Here is a 6,125-nt window from a genome sequence, read left to right on the forward strand (position 1 = left end):
GATGGGCAGTATTGGCAGCTGGATATTCCGGGGTTCCCTCCTTCCAGACTATAGAGTTGTGACGTCACTGCATTTTCAGTATAGTCTGGAGAACTCGTCTAGTGCGGCTTTATCTGTGGGATTAAGAGGAACAATTTTTAGAGAGATCGCACCCTGTTGCAAGAAATATAATCTGTTACAGGAGGACGATTTAACTTTCCAGGTATGGACTGGGATACCCGCACTGTAAAATGATTAGATGTGCTGGTGTTTGTCAAATGTGTTGAGGAATGCTTTCCAAATCAGTGCCAACGAGAGAGTGTGGGAGCGTGAGACTCTGCACATGACAAACGTTAGTGTAGGGAAAGTCTTAGCACCGAGTGATCACAACGTCGTTCGATTCAAACGTAATATGCCAAAGGTTATGACTGCCTCCTGGGTTGAGATCCTAATTTGGGAAACTATATTTTTAAGATCTCCGAAGATTCTGATCAGTGTGATTGCGACAGTCTGTTCTCTGTTAAACATGTGTTTGATACCTGGCAGACCTTCAAAGGTGAAATTTTGAGATTTCAAAGCTTGTGTGTGGATGTCAGAATAGACTGTAAGTATAACAATCTTTTGGAGAACCTTGGTATTAAGGCCCTGGTAAATAACATAGTTGGAGACTCGCAGCCTGTGCAGGGAGCAAGGAATTTGTGGAGTACGAGGGGTGAAATATGTTCGTGGCCTAAGGTAGAAGTAGATGAGCTATTAACTTCAAACTTTCTGCATAATCACTCAAAGAGTTGACCTGCATGTGCCTGTAAGGAGGACTGTATAACTCATCTCCTTCTCCCTTAGGCCACGAACTTATCAATCAGCCCTGGGCTGTGGCCACTTTCTGGAGGACCAAGATCCACATGTTCCACGACCGCTGGACTAAGTGCGTAAATGTAGGAGGGGACTATGTTGAAAAATAAATGTGCTGGGTATTCTAAAATTGACTGTTTTTACCTTTGGCCAGTAACATATTAATCACGCCTCGTATAAGAAATGCGAGTGAATACTTAAGAAAGAGGGCCAAGAGGCCTAAGGAAAGGCATGGGTTTGTCCTGGTAGAAAACGTGAAGCAGAATCCCCAGGGATTATACATGAAGTATGAGAGAAAGAGGATTGAAATGCACAGAATTGATCTTCTGGATTAACGAAGAGAAATCTATTGTGGAACCAGTAAAATGGGGAAAATCTTAAATGGAGTCTATAGATGTAAGGCAAAGCAGAGTGAGATCAAAGACTCTGTCCTGCTTATAGAAGATGGCGTGTATGCAGACATGAAGCAAGTTAGGGTAGGTAAGCCCCCAAAGACTTACAAAGACATCTTAGTAAGAAGGCAAGTTAGTAGGCTTTGTCGGCATAGACTTTGGCAAGGCATTTGACAAGGTCCCGCATGGAAGGCTGCTCAGGAAGGTTCAGTCGCCGGGCTACCAAGATGATGTAGTAAATTAGATTAACCATCGGTTTTGTCAAGTCTAGTCAAGTGAAGTCGTCACTCTTTATTGTCATTTCAACCATAACCGCTGGTACAGAACATAGTAAAAATGAGACAACGTTTTCCAGGACCATGGTGCGACAGAAACAATACAAAAACTACACTGAAATACGTAAGAAAAAAACACAAAAACTACACTAGGCTACAGACCTATCCAGGACTGCATGAAGTGCACAAAACAGTGCAGGCACTACAATAAATAATAATAAATAATAAACAAGACAGTAGGCACAGTAGAGGACAGTAGGCTGGTGTCAAGCCAAGCTCTGGGTATTGAGGAGTCTGATGGCTTGGGGGAAGAAACTGTTACATAGACTGGTCGTGAGTGCCTAAATGCTTCGGTGCCTTTTTCCAGATGGAAGGAGGGAGAGGAGTTTATATCTGGGGTGCGTGGGGTCCTTCATAATGTTGTTTGCTTTGCGGATGCAGCGTGCGGTGTAAATGTCCGTGATGTCGCCAGGTGAACACCAAGAAATTTGGTGCTCTTAACGATCTCTACGGAGGAGACGTCGACGTTCAACGGAGAGTGGTCGTTGCGTGTCCTCCTGAAGCAACAACCGTCTCTTTTGCTTTGTTTACATTCAGAGCCAGTTTGTTGGCTCTGCACCAGTCCGTTAGCCGCTGCACCTCCTTTCTGTAGGCTGACTCATCATTCTTGCTGATCACCCGGTCGTGTCATCGGCGAACTTGATGATGTGATATAGCTGTGTGTTGCAGCACAGTCGTGGGTCAGCAGAGTGAACAGCAGTGGACTGAGCACACAGCCCTGGGGTGCCCCCGTGCTCAGTGTGATGGTGTTGGGGATGCTGCTACCAATTAGGACTGGCTGAAGTCTCGCAGTCAGGAAGTCTATGATACAGTTGCAGAGGGAGGTGTTCAGGCCCAGTAGGCTCAGCTTTCCGATCAGTTTCTGAGGAATGATTGTGTTGAATGCTGAACTGAAGTCTGTGAACAGCATTCGAACGTACGTGTCTTTTTTGTCCGGGTGGGTTACGGCCAGGTGGCGGGAGATCCCACAGAGTGTTAGCAGATGTTTGCCTCTCCGAATGGAGGTCTGTGGCTAGCGTAGTGCCGCCGGGATCGGTGCTGACTCTGTTGTTGCTAGTCATCTGTATCCATGGTATTGTGGAAACCTGGATCACCAAATGTGCGGATGACTCCAAGAGTGGGGATGCATTGGATAGCGAAGGAGGCGATCACATCTGGCAGAGGGATTTGGGATTTGGATTAGTTGGGAAAACGGCAAATGTAATTTAATGCAGACAAGTGCAGGTTGTTGGAATTCGGTAGAAGCCAGGCGGCTATGGTTCACAGAGTGAATGTCGGACGCTGATGAGCGTGCTACGACAATACAAGGTCATCATACGTTGGAAGTGGCGTCATGTGCTGATAGGGTGGTAAGGAAAGGTTCTGGCACATTGGACGTCATAAATACATGCACTGGGTACAGGAGATGGAATGTGATGTTGAAGTTGGTGAGGCCTAATGTAGAGTACTGTCTGCAGTTTTGGTTACTTAACTACGTGAAATATGTAAATAAGTTTATAAGAATACATAGAAAATTTACAAGGATGTTGCCTCGATTGCAGGAACAAAGTTATAAGAAAGGATTGAATCGGTTAGGACTTCATTCCTTGGAACGTAGAATTCCTGGATATTTGATAGAGAGCATACAAATTATGAGGCTTATAGGTCGGGTTAATGGAGTGGAGGTATGGGAAGAGAGGATAGACTGGGCGGGGGGGGAGGGAATGGAGGAGAGAAGGGATGTGCTGTGGGGAGTATAGTGGTGATGAGAGAGATACTGAACGAAAGGTGCAAAGCTAGAGGCGAGAGTGTGGGCGGAGAGCAAGGGGGTTGAGAGAGTGCAGAGTGAGTGGAAAGAGATGGGTGGAGAGAGGGACAGAATATGCAGGGTATAGAGAGATGGAGGACACAGGGTTGATTATGGTTTTACTCATCTTTTCTCCTCTTCTCCACTTCCCTTTCCCCAATCGCTTCCCCAGTCTCTTCCCATCCCCTCTCCCGCCCTCCAGGTCCCCCGTAGAAGATGGTCATAATGATGGACGCTAACCAGCTCGCAGCCCCAAACCTTGCCTCCAGTTTGCACAGAAATTCATTGAAGACTCCTACACCGCTCTACATCCTGAAGAGGTCAGTGTATCATTTCATCACGGATGGCCATTTTCAATCCGTGCGTCACTCCTTCTCTGATTGTCAGTCAGGACGTCACACCCTCCCTGTCTGCCATTTTAACGTAGGTGAAAATTTTCAGTCAGTGCATCATTCCTTATTCTGACAACAGTTTTTACTGAAGTTCTTGCCTCACCTCCTCTATGGTTCCCATTTTCAAACAGCCCATCACTCCTTCCCATGGTAGAACATTTCACAGTGTGGAATAGGCGACGTTCCAAAAGGATGCCAAAAGTTTCTTTCGAAACATCAGTCTAAACGAAATGCGATATTAGATGTCAGACCGTTAAAAAAGATGCTGGAGAGAAAGTGAAGGGGAAGGGAAATGACGTGTGAAGTGAATGAATATTTTGCATCTGTCTTCACTGTAGACGACAGGAGCAGTATGGTGGAAGTTCCCGGTGTCATGGGTCATGAATTGTGTGAAGTTACTATCATTGGAGAGAATATTGTTGGGGAAATGAAAGGTCTGAAGATAAAATAAGAGCAGATCATGTTCATCCCTGGATTCTGAAAGAGGTGTCTGAAGAGAACGTGGAAGCATTAGTAATTATCATTCAAGTAGCACTAGGTTCTGGAAAGGTTCCGGAAAACTGGAATTTTGCAAACGTCACTCCACTGTTCAAGAAGGGAAGGAGGTAGCAGAGAGGAAGCTGTAGGCCAGTTAGACTGACCTCCGAGGTTGGACAGGTGTTGGAGTCTATTATTAAGTAACTCTCAGGGTACATGGAGGCACAGGATAAGATAAGCCGTAGTCAGTATGGTTTCCTCAAAGCACAATCTCGCCTGATAAATCTGTTGGAATTATCTGAAGGAATAACAAGCAGGAGAGGCAAATGAGAATCGCTCGAAGCTGTGTACTTGGATTTTCAGAAGGTCTTTAACAAGGTTCCACACATGTGGCTGACTAACAAGTTACGAACTCATGGTATTACAGGAAAGATTCTGGCGTAGATGAATCAGTGACCGATTGGCAGGCGGCAGAGTGGGAATAAAGAGAGCCTGTTCTGGTTGGCTGGCGATCGCTAGTGGTGTTCCACAGGGGCATGTGTTGGGACTACTTTTTTTTTACATTATAATGCGGAATTTGAATGTGTAATTCATGGCCTTTTTGAAATATTTGCAGATGGTATGAAGAAAAGTGGAGGGACAGGCAGTTTTGAGGAATTTGAGGGGCTACAGAAGGATTTAGCTAGATTAGGGGAATGGATAAAAAGTAGCAGTTGGAATACAGTGTCTGGAAATGTATTGTCATGCACTTTGGCAGAAGAAGTGAAAGGATTGACTATTTTCGAAATGGAAAGAAATTACAAAAAAAAACCGGAGGCGCCAAGGGACTTGAGAGTCCTTGTGTAGTATTCCGTAACGGTTCATTTCCAGGTTCAGTCTGTGATAAGAAAGGCAGGTGCAATATTAGAACCCACTTCAAGAGTAACAGAATATAAAAGCAAAGATGTCATGACGAGACTTGGTAAAACACTGGTGAGGCTACACTTGCTGTATCGTGAGCAGTTTACGGCCCTTATCTTAGAAAGGATTGCTGAAAGTGGAAGGAGTTCAAACGACATTCACGAAAATGATTCTAGGATTGAATGGCTTGTTATATGAAGAGCGTTTGTTGGCTCTGGGCCTGTATTAATTCAAATTCAAAAGCATACGAGGTGAGCTGATCGAACGGTGAAGAATCATCATGGAGTGGATGTGGAGAGGATGCTTCCCGTGCTGGGAGAGCTTATAACCAGAGGACACAACCTCGGAATAGAGGGGCGTCGTTTTAGAAGGAATTTATTCAGGCAGGAATCGGTGAATCTGTGGAATTGTTTGCTATAGGCTGCTGTGGTGTTCAAGTCTTCATGTATATTTAAGGAAGACTGTGATCGACTGTTTATTGGTAAGGAGAGGAATAGATACAGGGAGAAGGCAGGAGATTGGGGTCAGAGGAATATAAATCAGCCATGATGTAATGGCAGAGCAGACGCGATGGGCCAAATGGCCTAATTATGCGGCTACATCTTATGGTCTTATACTCTCATGGACTTTCAGGGAGAAAAATTCCACAAATGATTTTGGCCAGGTCGGGTCAACAACCTCTGCCTGTGAAATGAAACCCACTGTTAACCGTGGTTGCGGGGATGTATTGCGACAGCAGTTGCCCCGATGGGAAAGCAGTAATCTTTGAAAGTTAGTATTAAATAATGAATGTGAATGAACTCCCCTGAATCTAGAAGCACTGAGAAAATCTTTGGTAATTGTTCTCCTGTTAGGTGGGTGTAAATTATCGAATGTGTTTTGTCTAATTTCAGCAGAAATGCGGCTCCCTGTACAGGGACAGGTGAGGGAGTTTGAGCGGAAACTCGTTCTGTGCCGGGCAGATGCGTCTCGCACTGGGCGGAGGTCAGATCCTCCCCGAACCCGGGCTGGA

Source organism: Mobula birostris, chromosome 13, assembly GCF_030028105.1.
Source record: "Mobula birostris isolate sMobBir1 chromosome 13, sMobBir1.hap1, whole genome shotgun sequence".
Taxonomy (NCBI): domain Eukaryota; kingdom Metazoa; phylum Chordata; class Chondrichthyes; order Myliobatiformes; family Myliobatidae; genus Mobula; species Mobula birostris.